The sequence below is a fragment of the Herpailurus yagouaroundi genome, unplaced genomic scaffold, assembly GCF_014898765.1.
Source record: "Herpailurus yagouaroundi ecotype Mexico unplaced genomic scaffold, PumYag 190, whole genome shotgun sequence".
NCBI classification, from domain to species: Eukaryota; Metazoa; Chordata; class Mammalia; order Carnivora; family Felidae; genus Herpailurus; species Herpailurus yagouaroundi.
In genome coordinates, this window is record NW_024412421.1 from 21186366 (window position 1) to 21204795 (window position 18430).

The following is an 18430-nucleotide window of genomic DNA, read 5'->3' on the forward strand; positions in this document are numbered from 1 at the left end:
GTGTATATATATATATATATACACACACATACATACACACACACACAAACATACCACATCTTCTTTATCCATTCATCAGTCAATGGACATTTGGGCTCTCTCCATAGTTTGGCTCCTTCCCCACCATCTTTTGGGTTCTGTTCCCCCCAGCACGTCCACCCTAGCATGAGCCCTGGTCATGGTCTCCCTAACTCTTTGTCTCAGCCTCCTGACCAGGGTTTACTGAGCACCTGTATCCACCAGGCACTGCTCTAGGCATTTAGGATACATCCGTGTGCAAAAGAGACACAAATCTTTTTTTTTCGTAGAGCATACATTCTGGTGGCCAAAGTATCCCAAATGTTTCGGGGGAGCTGGTCTCTGTCCTCCTCTGTTACTCTAACATTCCTACAATTCTCTGCCTCCAACCGCAGGCCAACCTGAAACCAAGCATTCACTGACATTCCAGATTGAACAGGACTCGGTCAACCTGCAGTTTCATTGAAGACCAACACAGAACTCAATGTTCTGGGGAACATGGGGAAAGATAAAGCTGGCAGAGAAAGAAAGGGATGGTGGTACATTGTTTTAATGTAAAGCACATCTAGATCTATTTAACAGTAAAAGATAGATTGCCCACATGATCATTTTGGCAGGAAGAATAAGCAATCAAGGAAAACCTGTTACAAGTGGAATAAGGGCAAGCTCTCCTGTCAGTTTCATGCATTTTGTTCCTGCCTTCCGGGCTCCCTGGGTTCCTCACGGAATGCATGCCTGCCAGTCAGAGGAACCCAGTAGTCACAAACAAATGCTCTGGATGCTTCCATTAATGTCAAGACTTAGCTGGATACAGTTAATACTAGTTAAACAAGGTCCAAATCATTCCATTTTCTCATTCTCCCCCCCCCTTTTTTTTTTAAGTTACACATAAGTACAGAATATTCCGTAAGATTGCCCTATACTGTGCTGGTGTCTTCAGGCCAGCAGAAGAATGATATAGAGGGGTGCCCAGGTGGCCCAGTAGGTTAAGCATCTGACTTTGGCTCAGGTCATGATCTCCTGGTTCATGGGTTCGAGCCCCGCGTCGGGCTCTGTGCTGAAAGCTCAGAGCCTGGAGCTTGCTTTGGACTCTGTGTCTCCCTCCCTCTCTGTCTGGCCCTCCCCTGCTCACACTATGTCTCTCTCTCTCAAATATGAATAAACATAAGAAAAATGAAATAGAAACAGCCTCTATCGTGCATGCAGGAAACCTTGTGAGCTACCCAGCAGTCTCTCCCAGATGCTTCTCCTCCAGGCTTCCAGAAACTCTGGGTGGGCTTCCAGTCCCCAGCTCAGCCCTTTTCACAGAGATTCTAACTGTAGGTTGTCAACAGCAAACAGCAGTCTCATCCCCTCACTTGTGGCAGGCGGAGATTCTCTAGGTGTATGTGTGTCTTCAGAAAGAACAGGCTCACAGGGAAGGAAATGACAAAAAGGTAGAGTTGTGTCCCAATTGAAGAAATGGCTTTCTAAACACTAGCACTGCCCCATCTTGGAATGAGGCTCTCTGGTAAACAGAGCCCCCTGCCCCTGCAGGGGCTGCAGCTGGGGTGTCTTAGAGGCATCAGATAAAGTTGTGGTGACCTGTAATGTCCCCTTAGCTTGATGGTGGAGAGCGGAGGTTCTGCCACTGAAATGAACCCGATACAGGGATCGGGTCTGCCCCATCCAAGGATCACAGACAAAAATGTCTCCTGAACAGGGGCACCTGGGTGGCTCAGTCTCTTGAGCTCCTGACTCCTGGTTTCAGCTCAGGTCATGATTTCTCGGTTGGTGGGATCAAGCGTGGAGTCAGGCTCTGCACTGACAGCCTGCAGCCTGCCTGGGATATTCTCTCTCTCTCTGTCTCTCTCTCTGTCTCTCTCTCTCTCTTTCTCTCTCTCTCTCTCTCTCTCTCTCTCTCTCTCTCTTTCTCTCTCTCTCTCCCCCCCCACCTCCCCTACTCATGCTTTCTCTCCAAAACAAATAAATTAACTTTAAAAAAAAAAAAAAAGGTCTCCTGGTCAGGCAGCCTGGGATGGTCTCTATCCAACTAAAGGGTACAGGTTCCCCAGTTCCAGCACACTCCTCACCAGATCTTTCAATTTTCCTCCCGAAGCAGGGAATTCACATTTTTAAATTAAATAATCTATATTTACTATAAATATCAGCAACTTATTCCAAAATATTTTAAATTCTATAAGGCCAATCAAGGTGTGCCAGTGGACCAGATTTGGCCATTGACAACGGCCGGTTTCTGACCTGTTTTGGAGGAAATTTTCTGCTTCCAAGGTCAAGTCTCTGTTAAATGCCCACCTAAGTTTGTGGGTATGGGGTAGAAAACAGGAGCTCCCCTTCCCCCGGTGTCTGATTAGGGCTCAACCTGGGATCCTAACGCTCTCGCTTTTTCAGTTTTGAATCCAGGAGAAAAACTGAGCTCTAAGCCCCTCCAGGATCCTTGCAGACAGCTGAGGCCTGGGGGTGCCTCAGCTCCCGGACGCGGCACTCACCAGCCAGGGCTCCGGCTGTGCTGATTGGCTGCGCTGCTGGTTGTCAGGGCGACCCTGGCCGCCGCCGAATCCTCGCTTTGGGGGGTGGGGGACAGCAGTCAAGCAGCGGCTGGGGCTGCACCTCGGGAGGTTGGGCGTGCAGCCTGCAGAGCGCCGGCCACTTTATAGCAACTCGCGCCGGCCCGCTTGGGGCTCAGCCTCCCGGGGTGGAGCCGGCTGCTTGCCCCTGAGGCGCAGGGCGGGGCGTGCTGTGGCTGCTCTTCAGGGAAGGGAGGGGGGTCTGAGGACTGGAGTAGGGTGCCCTGGGTACGCGTGGGATATGGGACGGGAGGGTGCAGTTAAAGAGTCTGGGTGCGGGTGGGAGGCAGGCCCATGTGGACCCTGTCCAGGAAGCACCTGGGGACAGCAGGGGGAAGTTTCCGGTGGAGTCCCAGCGCGCCCCGCGAGCCTCTCCCAGTCCTGGGAAATTGCCTCCGCACGGAATGGGGTGAGCAAAGAGAAGGGTGTGCTGGGTGTGGTCCTTAAGCCTCGGATTCGCTGAGTCACTGTGACTCTGGACTTAGATTTGGAGGGCCGAGGTACTTAGGAGACGTGTTCCAGGAAAAGGGAATTCATTTCTTCCTTTGCAATGTTCACATTGTGCACTGGGGAGTCTCAAAGGACGCACTTCGCTGGGTGCAAACCCCTGCTCCTCAGAATGGGAATCTAAATGGTTTAGTCCAAGGCTGGCTGGAGAGATAAGTAACAGGGAAGCATTTAAAGAATAGCCAAGACGAAGGAAAGTTGACTGGCTTTACAAAGGCTGACTTTAGGCAGCTGACCAGAGCAGAGAGAAAAGTTTTAAATCCCTACCAAGTGAAAGTTATAGTAAAGTCTTCATCCTATGGGTTGTACTGTGCATGTCTTACTGTGTTTTACAGGTACTGCATTTTTTTATACATTGAAAGTTTGTATAAACTTTGAACAAATCCACATCACCCCCTTTCCCACAGCATTTGCCCATGTTGTGTCTCTGTCACGTGTTGGCAATTTCCTGAAATGTTTCGAACCTTTTCATTAAATTTGGTATGATGATCTGTGATTAGTGATTATAACTCACTGAAAATTCAGATGATGAGCATTTTTTTTAACGTTTATTCATTTTTGAGACAGAGAGAGACAGAGCATGAATGGGGGAAGGTCAGAAAGAGAGAGAGGCACAGAATCTGAAACAGGCTCCAGGCTCTGAGCTGTTAGCACAGAGCCCTACGCGGGGCTGGAACTCACGGACCACGAGATCATGACCTGAGCCGAAGTCAGACGCCCAACCGACTGAGCCACCCAGGCGCCCCTGATGAGCATTTTTAAACAAGGAAGTATTTTTATTAAAAAAATTTTTTAAATGTTTATTCATTTTTGAGAGAGAGAGAGACGGCACGCAAACAGGGAAAGGGCAAAGAGGGAGGGAGACACAGAACCCAAAGCAGGCTCCAGGCCCTGAGCTGTCAGCACAGAACCCAATGCAGGGCTCGAACCCATGAGCTGTGAGATCACGACCTGAGCCCAAGTCAGATGCTTACCCAACTGAGCCACCCGGGCACGCCAACAATGAAGTATTTTTAAATTAAGGTATGTACATTGTTAGTGCTATTGCACACTTAATAGACTAAGTATGGCGTAAACATAATTTTTATATGTGTAGGGAAACCAAAAAATTAATTTGACTTGCTTTATTGCATTTTTTGCTCCCAGACCTGTCAAATCTCTGAGATATGCCCACGCTGTCAAAGGGGAAGGAAAAAGAAAAAGAAGTTTAAAGTGTAACCGTCAAAAAAATTAGAAATGGTAACTAAGAAAATTTAGAGAGAAGGTGGGAAGTACACTCTTAAAGTGAGGTTTGCAAAATTTAAGGGGTTGCAAAAAACCCCAACAACTCAGTAATCAAGATAAATAACTGTTAAGTCATTATTTTTAAAGATTTGGCGGGGGGGGGGTTAGGCAAAGAATTTTTACTATGATACCAAAAGCATAATTATTAATTGAATTTGATCAAAATTACACAACCTTGCTCTGTAAAGATAGCGTTAAGACAATAAAAAGACAAGGCAAAGACTGGGGAAGATACTTAAAAATCATATATCCAATGAAAACTATATGCAGAATGCATAAAGAACTCTAAAAACTCAACACTGGAAAACAAACAGACAAAAAATTCGGAAGGATTTTAACAGACACTTTACCAGAGAGGCTATTCAGGAGACAGGTGCATGAAATAATGTGCATTGTCATTAGGAACATGCAAAGTAAAACCACGATGAGCTAACACTGCTAAGACATTAGAACAGCTAAGACATTTTTCAAATGACAATACCAAGCATGTTGGCAGGGATTCTGAGAAATGGAAACTCTTAAATCATTGCCAGTGGGAATGCAAAAGGGTACAGTGACTCTGAGGACAGTTTATTAATCTTTTGTAAAGTTAAACATGGACCGACCAGGTGACCAAAAATTCCATTCCTAGATACTTGCCCTAGAGAAAAGAAAATTTATATTTACCCCAAATCTGTACATTAATATTTTAACCCCTTTATTCATAGTAGTCCCAAAATTGGAAAAGACCCACATCTCCTCTCACGAGTGAATCTATGAATAACCTATGGGGCATCCATGCAACCCAACAACACCCAGCAATAAAAAGGAATTACTCTTTTTTAAAAATTTATTTTTTTAATTTACATCCAGTTAGTTAGCATATAGTGCAACAGTGATTTCAAGAGTAGATTCCTTAATGTCCATTATCCATTTGGCCCATCCCCCCTCCCACAACCCCTCCAGTAACCCTCTGTTTGTTCTCCATATTTAAGAGTCTGCCTGTTTTTATATTATTTTTGCTTCACTTCCCTTGTGTTCATCTGTTCTGTATCTTAAAGTCTTCATGTGAGTGAAGTCATATGATATTTGTCTTTCTCTGACTAATTTCGCTTGGCATAATACCCTCTAGTTCCATTCATGTAGTTGCATATGGCAAGATTTTATTCTTAAAATTTTTTTTTCAACGTTTTTTATTTATTTTTGGGACAGAGAGAGGCAGAGCATGAACAGGGGAGGGGCAGAGAGAGAGGGAGACACAGAATCGGAAGCAGGCTCCAGGCTCCGAGCCATCAGCCCAGAGCCTGACGCGGGGCTCGAACTCCCGGACCGCGAGATCGTGACCTGGCTGAAGTCGGACGCTTAACCGACTGCGCCACCCAGGCGCCCCAAGATTTTATTCTTTTTGAGTGCCGAGTAACACTCCATTGTCTATACACACCACATCTTCTTTATCCATTCATCTATCGATGGACACTTGGGCTCTTTCCATACTTTGGCTCTTTCCATACTTTGGCTATCGTTGATGGTGCTTCTATAAACGTTGGGGTGCATGTGTCCCTTCGAAACAGCACACCTGTATCCCTTGGATAAATGCCTAGTAGTGCAATTGCTGGGTCATAGGGTAGTTCTATTTTTAATTTTTTGAGGCGTCTCCATACTTTTTCCAGAGTGGCTGCCCCAGTTTGCATTCCCACCAGTAGGGCAAAAGAGATCCTCTTTCCCCGCATCATCACCAACATCTGTGGTTGCCTGAGTCGTTCATGTTAGCCATTCTGACAGGTGTGACGTGGTGTCTCATTGTGGTTTTGATTTGTATTTCCCTGATAATGAGTGACATTGAGGATTTTTTCATGTGTCTGTCGGCCATCTGGATGTCTTCTTTGGAGAAGTGTCTATTCATGTCTTTTGCCCCTTCACTGAATTATTTGTTTTTTGGGTGTTGAGTTTGATAAGTTCTTTATAGATTTTGGATACTAGCCCTTTATCTGATATGTCGTTTGCAAATATCTTTTCCCATTCCGTCGGTTGTCTTTTAGTTTTGCTGATTGTTTCCTTTGCTGTGCAGAAGCTTTTTATTTTGATGAGGTCCCAGTAGTTCATTTTTGCTTTTGTTTCCCTTGCCTCCAAAGACATGTTGAGTAAGAAGTTGCTGCAGCCACGGTCAAAGAGGTTTTTGTCTGCTTTCTCCTCTAGGATTTTTATGGCTTCCTGTCTTACATTTAAGTCTTTGATCCATTTTGAGTTTATTTTTGTGTGTGGTATAAGAAAGTGGTCCAGGTTCATTTTACTGCATGTCACTGTCCAGTTTTCCCAGCACCACTTGCTGAAGAGACTGCCTTTATTCCGTTGGATGCTCTTTCCTGCTTTGTCAAAGATTAGTTGGCCATATGTTTGTGGGTCCATTTCTGGGTTCTCTATTCTGTTCCATTGATCTGAGCGTCTTTTTATGCCAGTACCATACTGTCTTGTTGATTACAGCTTTGTAATACAGCTTGAAGTCCGAAAAGGAATTACTCTTGATGCACATAGCAACAGGGATGAATTTCTAAAGCATTTTGCTATGTGAAAGAAACCAGAGTCAAAGCTATATGACTTTATGTATATGACATCCTGAAAAAGGCAAAACTATAGATTGGAGAATAGACCAGTGGTCGCTGAGGGTTAAGATCTTATTTTTTTAAGATTTTTAAAAAAGTAATCTCTACCCCCAATGTGGGGTTCAAATTCCCAACCCCAAGATCAAGAGTCACATGCTCTACAGACTAAGCCAGCCAGATGCCCCCATAAATAACTGTTTAACAGAATATTTTTGAAAATCAATTTGCAGAAAGGAAAGTCATGATAAACAAAATATAAAAATGTTAAGTAAAGATCAGTACCAGTGCCAAACCAAGCCATATTGAGCCTAAAGAAAAATGAGGACTCACTTAATACTGATTCATTCTTTATGTTGTTAAAAAAACAAAATTCAACTAAGTACATTTTAAAGATCTTATTGACTTTATTCAATGATTCACGAATCAGGCAGCATCTGATCTAGCAGGTAGAACAGAGCTCTGAGGAGCTATGCAAAATGAAAAGAATTTTATAGACAGAAAGGAATGGGAAGTTAAACTTGGTGAAAACTGGATTTTTTTTTAAGTTTTAATTTATTTTGAGAGCGAGAGCATAGGAGGGGCAGAGAGAGAGAACCCCAAGCAGGCTCTGTGATGTCAGCACAGAACCCAACACGAGGCTCCATCCCACATACCATGAGATCATGACCTGAGCTGAAATCAAGAGTTGGGGACACTTAACTGACTGAGCCACCCAGGCACCCCTGTTTGTTTTGTTTTGTTTTATTTTGTTTTTTTTTGAGGTTGCTTTCCTTTAGGGAATGGTGGGAGTCTATCAGGTAGATTACCTACCTAGTGCTGATCAGGCCATACCTGACTGATTCATTTAAGATTCCAGTTCAAGGTGAGCTGAAACTGTAATTAAGTCTGTTTGGTGACTTGAGGCTAAGCGTAAGTGACTCCATTTTGGGCCAGTTGTCTTTTTATTATTATTATCATTTTTTTAATGCTTGTTTATTTTTGAGAGAGAGAGAGACAGAGCACAAGTAGAGGAGAGGCAGAGAGAGATGGAGACATAGAATCTGAAGCAGGCTCTAGGCTCTAAGCTGTCAGCACAGAGCCTGACGCAGGGCTGGAACCCACGAACCGTGAAATCATGACCTGAGCCCAAGTAGGTCACTTAACACACTGAGCCACCCAGGTGTTCCCCGGTTGTCTTTTAATCATTTATACCCTTTAACAGTTATACCCTTTGGTCAGACTCAGCCTGAGTGATAGGGTAAAAAATGCAAAAATTGCTGGATCTGTGCGATTCACAGGTCCTACAGCAGTGGGTTCACATTCTTTAAGTTAGTCATGCTCTTGGATTCTTTTCTGATATTCTAGTCTTAAGGAGATCATTTGCTCGGTGATAGATGACGGCAAGTGTACATTTAAAGCTTTTGAGAGAGGGGCACCTGGGTGGCTCAGTCCATTAACTGTCGGACTTTGGCTCAGGTCATGATCTCATGGCTCCTGAGTTCGAGCCCCACATTGGGCTCTGTGCTACCAGCTCAGAGCCTCGACCCTGCTTCGGATTCTGTGTGTGTCTCTCTCTCTGCCCTTCTCCCATGCATGCTCTGTCTCTCTAAAAGATAAATAAAAGAACATTAAAAAATTAACAACAACAACAACCAAAAAAACCCAACTTTGTCCAGAGAGTCTAGGGATTTTTACTGGGCAGCTTATGCTTCAGCAGCAGACTGTGCAATGCCTTCAAGAGTTAAGGGCAGGTTCCAAACCATACCCTTAACCAGGGCAGTAGGGATCTGTCAAAGGAAGTGAATTTTAAAAAAATGTTTATTTTGAGAGAGAGCACGCACAAGTGGGGGAGGGGCAGAGAGCGAGGGAGAGAAAAAGAATCCCAAGCAGGCTCTGCGATTTAGCACAAAGCCCGACTCAGGGCTGGCTCTCATGAACCTCCAGATGGTGACCTGAGCTGAAATCAATAGTTGGATGCCTAAGCAACTGAGTCATGTAGGTGCCCCTTATGTCTGAATAATAGTCTATTGTGTATGTGTTTATCTTCTTCATCTACTCATCTGTTGACAGACATATTGTTTGCATATCTTAGCTACTGTGAATACTGCAATGAACATGGGTGTGCAGAGATCCCTTTGAGAAACCGGGTTCAAATCCTTCAGATATACACCTAGAAGTGGGATTGCCAGATTATATGGTGGTTCCATTTTTTTTTTTCAAAAAAAACTTTTTTTTAACGTTTATTTATTTTTGAGATAGAGAGAGACAGAGCATGAACGGGGAAGGGTCAGAGAGAGGGAGACACAGAATCTGAAACAGGCTCCAGGCTCTGAGCGGTCAGCACAGAGCCCAGCGTGGGGCTCAAACTCACAGACCACGAGATCATGACCTGAGCCGAAGTCGGACGCTTAACCGACTGAGCCACCCAGGTGCTCCTATGGTGGTTCCATTTTTAATTTTTTGAGCAATCACCATACTGTTTGCCATAACAGCTATAGTAAACGGTTTTAATTACATAAATTACATAATTTATTTAATACATATTTCATTTATGTATATATTTAATACATATTTAATTCCATAAACCTATTTTATAAATCTATTACATACATTTGTGTAGTAAATTTTATTACATAAATTACATAAATTAGAATCCTTTATTCCTAGTGAAAACTAAGAAGGAAGCAACCATGGACTTATCTGTTACACTAGCATCCAGTGAAGATCCAGTGATTGGATTGGTACATTTGTACATGCACTTTACAATTTCTAGTAGTAGATTCTTCCTCACAGTAAAGTTTTCAATGTGGCACAAAACATAGCTACTATTAGGTGTAAATATCTTCAGTTCATCTGTAAAAGGAAGCCAAAAGTCAATAAACTTAAATTGAGTAATTCATGTTTGCGTATTTTATCCTACTTGAAAATGATTTAGATGCTTGATAAATATCCATCATTTAACTTATCTCCGGGTTGGGGATTTGAAGTGTTTTACAGCGTAGGGCACCTGGGTGACTCAGTCGGTTAAGCGTCCAACTCTCAATTTCTGCTCAGGTCATGGTCTCACTGTGCATGAGATCAAGCCCTGTGTCAGGCTCTGTGGGGACACTGTGGAGCCTACTTAGGATTCTTCCTCTCCTTCTATCTGCCCCTCCTCCACCCATTCTCTCCGCCCCCCCCCCCAATAAATATTTTTAAAAAACATTTACAGTGTGTGTTGTCACCAGGAAATTTTCTTGAGGTTGGTGGATGACTTAGTGTCAATCCAACCAATTCCATGACCACCTTGTCCTAGCACAGGATTCTTACAGTTAGGGAGAGAGTACTCCAGGTGCTTTTCAGCGCTCCACCCATGGCCAACAATTTTGTGGCTTTGGCTTCCAAGGTTCCCACGACAGAGCTGTTATTCTTTTACCCCATCTGTACACGAACAGAAGCCAACAAGAACCACAGAAATGGAAGTGTGGACTCCAGCAGTAACCAGAAACTCTGCTTTCCACAGTACCAGTTTCTGGACTCCACAGTTCCAGAAAAAGATGGTACTGTAGACTGGCCAAGAGAAGACTTTAAGTACACACCACCAGCAGCTTCCTGAGTGGAACTCTGGACTGAACCAGCAGACCCCAATACATAGGGACTGAACTCACCGGGGCTAGTGACTCAGATTCTGGGTGGAATCATCTGCCTGCTCAAGCTGACCTGCCATGGACTGGGACCATGAGCTACCCAAGAGCTAAGGACTGGCATTTTGCAAGAACTGCCTCTCTGACCTGTTAACCCCGGACTGGAAAGCCAATCAGATCAGGAATTCAGGGCAAAGAGAGCAGAACTCAGATCCAAGAGGAACTTGGTCATGAACCTCAGAAATGGCAAGAAAGAAGACTCCCAGAGTTGGCAGGTACCAACACCTGTGTTTCTTGTTTTTGAAGATGTCAGCAGATTCCCTTTGTTCCCATCACTACCACCAAAACTGTCAAAAAAAACAAAATTCAGGGGCACCTGGGTGGCTCAGTCGGTTGAGCGTCCGACTTTGGCTAAGGTCATGATCTCATGGTTTGTGGGTTCGAGCCCTGCGTCGGGGTCTATGCTGTCAGCTTAGAGCCTGGAGCCTGCTTCAGATTCTGTGTCTTCCTCTCTGTCTCTGCCTCTCCCCTGCTCACACTCTGTCAATCTCTCTCTCAGAAAATAAATAAACATTAAAAAAATTTTTTTTTATAAAATTCAGGGGCACGTGGGTAGCTCAGTTGGTTAAGTGTCCAGTTTTGGCTCAGGTCATGATCTCGCGGTTTGTGTGTTAGAGCCCCGTGTAGGGCTCTGTGCTGACAGTGTGGAGCCTGAAGCCTGTTTCCAGTTCTGTGTCTCCCTCTCTCTCTGCCTCTCCTCAACTCATGCTCTGTCTCTGTCTCTCTCTTAAAAATGAATAAACATTTTTTTTAAAGTTTACTTTTTTAATTTTTAAAAAATGTTTGTTTACTTTTGAGAGAGAGACAAAGTGCAAATGGAGGAGGATCAGAGAGAGGGAGACACAGAATCCAAATCAGGCTCTAGCCTCCAAGCTGCCAGCACAGAGCCCGATGTGGGGCTAGAACTCATGGACCTTGAGATCATGACCTGAGCCAAAGTCAGATGCTTAACTGACTGAGCCACCCAGGTGTCCCCCACCCCCCCAAAAAAAGAGTTCAGAAAACAAAATTCAGCTGGGGATGCTTTAAAGCGCTTACTGGCTTTATTCACCTGCATTTATTCATGAATTGGGCACCATCCAAGCTAGCAGATAAAAGCTCTGAAGAACTGTATAAAATGAAAGACTTGTGTGGGCAGAAGGGAGCAGGAACCAGGAAGTTATATGAAGCAAATACTGCACAGGATATTAACAAACTAAAATTTAAATAAAAAACAAAGTGGGTTGGTTATTGTTAGGCGACTTTCCTTCAGGCTCTAACAGGCAGATCATCTTAGAAGCGCTAACATGGCATTTCCTGATTGTCTGGTTTAAGATTTCATTTCCGGGATAAATAACAAATTAAGTCTAGGTTTAGAGGCAAGGAACTTAGCATAAACCATTCCATTTGGGGCCTGTTGTCTTATTTTTAACATTTTAATGTATTTTTTTTCATCGTAGACATTTTTCATTAATTTGACCTCTAAAATGTTGTATTGAAACCTTTTGATTCCTGAGTTTTCTGGCATTTTAAATTTTGTGCCAGAGGCAAGTGCTTCTGGTCCTTGCCTTGACTGTAAATAAACCAGATTTTCTATTTTAAAATACAAAGTGTACGGATACTGTGTAAAGTTGATAAATGAAGAAACAGGCAAAAGCATATAATTAGAAGGTAATAGTAGCCCCTGGAACCATTACACACAATGGTTTTAAGCATTTTTTTCTAGGAATGGAAAATGACAGGAGAGGACTAGTGTTTAATATATGTTTAAGAGTTAAGGGAGGCTTGGGGGGCTCAGTTGATTAAGCTTCCAACTCGTGATTTCACCTCAGGTCATGATCGCACGGCACGGTTCATGGGATCTGGCACAGAGCCTGCTTGGGATTCTCTCTCCTCTCCCTCTCAATAAATAAATCAACTTTAAGGAAAAAAGACAAAAGGATTGCTGATGACGTTATGTTTAACACATGAGAAACTGCCAAAGTGCTTTCTAAGGTGGCTGCACTCTTCTATGCTGCTCCCAGCAAAGTGTGTTAGAATTTCTCCTCACCAACATTTGTATTGTCTCATTCACTGTAGCTGTGTGTGTGTGTGTGTGTGAAGTGGTAACTCATTGTGGTTTTGAGTTAGATTTTCCCAATGACTAGTGACACTGCACATCTTTTCTTATAATTGTTGGACATTTATATATCTTTGGAGAAATGTTTAATTGCTTTGCACATTTTTATTTTTTTTAATTTTTTTTAACGTTTATTTATTTTTGAGACAGAGAGAGACAGAGCATGAATGGGGGAGGGGCAGAGAGAGAGGGAGACACATAATCTGAAGCAGGCTCCAGGCTCTGCGCTGTCGGCACAGAGCCCGACGCGGGGCTCGAACTCAAGGACTGCGAGATCAAGACCTGAGCAGAAGTCGGATGCTCAACCGACTGAGCCACCCAGGCGCCCCGGTTTGCACATTTTTAAATTGGGGTGTCTTTTTTATTGGGTTGTGAGGGTTCTTTATACAAGTTCCTTTTTTTTTTTAATTTTTTTTTTTAACATTTATTTATATTTGAGACAGAGAGAGACCGAGCATGAACAGGGGAGGGGCAGAGAGAGAGGGAGACACAGAATCTGAAACAGGCTCCAGGCTCTGAGCTGTCAGCACAGAGCCTGACGCGGGGCTTGAACTCACGGACCGTGAGATCATGACCTGAGCCGAAGTCGGCCGCTTAACCGACTGAGCCACCCAGGCGCCCCCCCTTTTTTTTTTTTAAAGTAATCTCTGCACGCAATGTGGGGCTTGAATTCACCCTGAGATCAAAAGTCGCAAGATCAAAAGAGATCAAAAAGACAGACTGAGGCAGACTGAGGCAGACAGGTGTCCCTTTATACAAGTTCCTGATCAGATACGTGACTTGCAAATATGTTCTCCCATTGTTTGGATTGTGTTTTTATTTTCTCAGTGGTGTCTTTTAATTCTGATGACGTCTAACTTAGGATCCTTTTAGCACATGTTCTTTGTGTCTTATCTAAGAAATCATTGCCTAACCAAAGATTTATACCTATGGGTTTTTGTTTTTTTCTGTGAGTTTTATAATTTTAGCTCTTCTATTTAGATCTGTGATCTACTTTGCAGTAATTTTTGTGTATGATGTCAGGGAATAAAATGTTTGGGGGATGTTTTGGGGATAAGAGATAAGGGAACTAATGTTCCAAGTGCTAATATGGCGTGTCTGCGGCCATACAGCTGCTCAGTGGTGTCTTGCAGAATTTGAGCTCAGGGCGCTCCGACTCAGAGTCAGGATTCTTGAGTGTAGCTCAAGCCCCATATACTCTTCTGGGTGAGCTCTGGTTGCAACTGAAACAATATAGGATTCAGCTGCATTGCCTTAAAGGTCCCTCCAGCTTTAATTGGCTGTCGGTTCAGAATTGTGCAATTCCCATGCAGTTCTCTGAGCAGGCTTGTCCCTGGACTGGAGGCTTGTGTGTCTACTGAAAACCATGTCCTCAAGGTCTCTGCCACATCGTCAGGGAGCAGCCGGCACCCTGGAGCTGTAGAAACTTTGTGATGGTCTTCATTATCTAGAGATAAAAAGCAGAGGTAGGAGAAACCTCAGGAGTCCCTCATTTTCCTCCTGATGAAAGAACACAAACAGCCTAATTAGTTACCTGCTAAGACACTGCCTCTGCACTTGGGTGCCTCCTTTTTTGCAAAAGAAATCCCCAAAGCCCCCTTGCTGTGGATGATGGACTTTGTGCAATAGCTCAGAGCCACATGGGCCTTTCTGGACACCTGGGCATCTGTTGTCCTCAGTGGTTCCCGTGGCTACCGCCAAGTATCCCTGGAGGGAACAGGTCTTTGGTATTAGGGGAGAAATGATTCTTCTCCTGTAAACATCATCCCTTCCTGCTCTCCTGTCTCACTGCCAGGATCACTGTTGTACAGGACACGCACTTTTAGGCTGGACTTCTGTGTCCCCGTGTGCTCTGCCAGAACTCTGTCAGGCTATATATTGTGCCAAATAGGTCATGTTCTGTTGGGCTTTGACAACTCTGGTTAGACTGACATTTCTCTTGAGATGACATGCATCATGCACTTGTTGTGAAGAGATTTCATCTGATACAGTAAACTGAGTTCTGGGATCCGATCACAGAATTTAAGTGCTTGATCCTTTTTGTCCCACGTCCCATTAGTAATTCTTCAGCTTGTGCACAAACACCTTCGGGGATAGGGGACTCACTTGTAATTTCCAAGAGCAAACTACAGGAGACGTTAGGGGAAAGCATTCCCTGTCTCTTGATTCTTTATTTTGTCTAGACTGGTCTGAGTCAAGCATTCAGTTCCACAAGCATTTATTAAACATCATTCAAGATCCAGGCAATGAGCTTCGTGAAGGGTGAGGAAAGACAAATGTCACCTAGTTCCTAAGACATCTGAGCAGTTACTAGGAAATGTGCGCCACACTTCCTTGTCATCATAGATCTCAAAATTACAGTCTCAATAATGTCTTAGGGGCACCTGGATGGCTCAGTCAGTTGGGCATCCGACTGCGGCTCAGGTCATGATCTTGCAGTTCATGAGTTCAAACCCCGCATCAGGCTCTGTGCTGACAGCTTAGAGCCTGGAGCCTGATTCAGATTCTCTATCTCCCTCTCTCTCTGCCCCTCCCCTGCTTGCTCTCTGTCTCTAGAAAATAAATATTAACATATTTTAAAAAATAATGTCTTAATAAGGCAAAAAGGTTGCATTTATGACAACTGACCTCCATACATGTGAACACACAAACACAGTGATCTAAACACAGCATATGTTTCCACTCTCTCCCTGTCTGTGCATACTGGGGTAAAAATAACAAGTAAATTTGGGGATACTCTTCGTGATGTGCCGGAGTTAACGCATATACTGCTTGATTGTGGATTACAGGGGTACTGCTTCCCTGGGGGATGTTTTGGAAATGTCACTAACAACGTACTATTAACTATATCTTGTTACTAAAGAAGACGGTAATAGAGAATGATGCTGGTGAGCTGGGTCCAGGGACCCGGAGGGAATCCCACAGGATCAGCCAAGAGGGTCCTTGGCTTCATGCAGGATGGAAACGAAAGGTGAGCCAGCACAGCTTAAAGATCTAGAGAGAACAGATACAGACGGAGCATCTGGGAGACTCAGAAAAGAAAGGAGCGTGAGTCTCAGGTTTGTTCGGAGCCTGGGGGTTTTTACTGAGGATTGTGGTCTGGTGTACGTGTCCTCTCCGACATCACTGAATCAGGTAGAACAAAGAGCAGGGGAGGAGGCTGGGTGGTTCTGTTGGTTGAGTGTCCAACTTCAGCTCAGGTCACGATCTCACGGTTTGTGAGTTGGGCTCCACATCAGACTCTCCACTGTCATCGCAGAGCCTGCTTCGGATCCTTTGTGCCCCCACTCTCTCTACCCCTCCCCTGCTTGCACGCACTTTCTCTCTCTCTCCAAAAATGAACATTAAAACAAATGTATTGAAAGACCAGTGGGGCGCCTGGGTGGCTCAGTTGGCTAAACATCCCACTTCTGCTCAGGTCATGATCACATGGTTCACGAGTTTGAGCCCCATATCATGCTCTGAGCTGAAACTTAGAGCCTGCTTCAGATTCTGTGTCTCCCTCTCTCTCTGCCCCTCCCCTGCTCATACTCTGTCTCTATCTCAGAAATGAAACATTAAAAAAAAAAAAAAAAAAAAAAAGGACCAGGTCCCAGGTTTTATTCCTTGGAACCAGAGGGTGTTTTTTGGCTTTGAGATATCTAGAGTCTGGATCTGGAATGCACATATGCTGGCTTCCTCAGGTCCTTCTCACCTGGCCCTTCCTTAGGTGTCATCTGTTCTAGAGGAATCATGAACTCCTTGACCCTTACCATGAGTACATTCTGAAGCATATGTAAAGTGGGGTGGGGGCACAGGTCCTGGCAAGAACAGAACCAGGGACAGGAAGAAAACTCAGATTTTTATGGAGTCCTTCAGTTTTCCTATCTCTAACTTAATCACCTTATTAAAAGCGTCAGTCAAGGATGCCAGTAGGATTTCGGTTAAATACGAGTTTCAAATGTTCTGAACTAGCAGTCAAGATTACCAGGTACAACTTCTATAAACAAGCACTCCCTACGTTGATATTCTGGAAATCAAATAAAATATAGGATCTGATTGGAGTTTCATTCTTTGTACTTTTAAACTCCAAACCAAAGATTTCATTTCAGCCGAGTAATATCATTTCAGCCAAATTTCTATCATTTGATTATTGTAATATCACATTTAATTATTGTGTGTTAGAATTGTGAACTTTTTAGGCAAAAGGTTATATGAAACAATCCATTTATTTCTATGTGGTCATTCCTTTTAGGTGTTTTTTTGTTGGTTGGTTGGTTGGTTGGTTGGTTTGGTGGGGACAGGCAGATTAGCATCCCTTATGATGCAAAATTTACCTTCTTACCATTTGTTCTCATTTTGTGTCTCACATAGGCCAGAGGACTTGAATCTGCCTGTATCCTTTGGTATTAAGGCTAGCTCAGTTTCGGCATATGTATAAACAAAACTTCCTGTAGTTTGCCTTTTTTTTTTTTTTTTTAATCCTGTTGTGGGGCTCGAACTCATAACCCAAGATTAAGAGTCACATGCTCCATCAAATGAGCCATGCAGGTGCCCCCAAACTTTGCTTTTTAACAATATTTATTCCGTTCTAGCGTGAGTTTTGTTTCTCTGTATGTAAGTGAAGCGGATGAGTTGTCTGGGGGAACTGACTTCAAGTGAATGAGTTTGGGGATATGTGGATCATTGGTCTCTTCTGTGACTATTCTACTATTACTTGTATGATGTTGCCATCATTGGGGAGTTTCTGATTTCCTTGTGTTCCTGAGGCAGACTCCAGAGGCCACTTCGTTCCTCGCATCTTTTTAAAAATTCTCTTCTGTGTTTCTTTTGCTTAGGGGGCTCTTATTCTTTCCGTGCTAGATTTGCTTTGCCTTAGAGCTCATTCCCAATCAGTAAAAATGAACCCTGCATCCTGGTTCTGGGTTACAGTTGTGGGGGACTAGGAGGCCACTCCTTCCCATCTGCAAATGAGAAGCTATCAGTGGTGAAAGAAAGCAGTTATTTAGATGTTCTTTAGTTTTTAAAACTTGTAGTCCTAAGGGCCTATCTGCTGGGGTTAACAATTTGCTGTGCATGCATTTACAACCCCTTTAATCATATTTTTTCCTACTAAAAAATTTATTTCAAAGCCATTTGTATGCATCTCTAAATTGTGGTTGTAACTAATGCCATTTACCAAGTATTTCTAGCATCCTACCTTCCAGACACTGATTGGGATGGCATTTCGTGGTCCTATCTGGTTGGGTGAGACCACAGGACTGGCTCTGGCCACTGAACTAAGAGAAGCATCCTTTTGAGATTTGCTTTGTTGAGTGGGACTAGAGCAGTCTTTGGTTCTAGAGAGAAGTTTCTGGCTCCTGAGTGCCCACAGATCATGAAGTTTTCCACTCTGTGTGGTGAGTAGATGGCTAGTCCTCGTCTTTGGGTGCTCCGGAGATTATTTCTTGTGCTTCTTTTCTGGTAAGTCTCTCCCTTGCCTCAGGAAGCTCTTCACACCATGTGCTGATTGATACTTAGCTGACTTAGCAGGGCCCTCGGTAGATCTCTGGAGCTCCTCTCACAATACTCTATCTTGTTGGATGGTTGCAACAATTTTTTTTCTTAGAAATCAGAAGTTTTTTGTGACGTGAGATGTTTTTTTTTGTTGTTTTTTTTAAATATTTATTTTTTATTTTGAGAGAGCACACACACATAAACACACATATGTACACGTGTGCATGCACTGGGGAGGGA

General features: G+C 43.7%; 1 protein-coding gene across 2 annotated transcripts in view; it reads right to left on the reverse strand.

Annotated features, from left to right (window-relative positions):
• The window catches only part of NQO1 (NAD(P)H quinone dehydrogenase 1), a 15364-nt gene extending 12440 nt beyond the window's left edge, over nt 1-2924 (reverse strand). Inside the window, exon 1 of one of the 2 annotated variants that reach the window (XM_040442961.1) lies at nt 2508-2924. The gene's annotated coding sequence lies outside the window, so the exon portion shown is untranslated. The remainder of the gene's footprint in view (nt 1-2507) is intronic. The other variant, XM_040442960.1, reaches the window with a different exon arrangement.
• Between the last annotated feature and the right edge of the window lie 15506 nt (nt 2925-18430).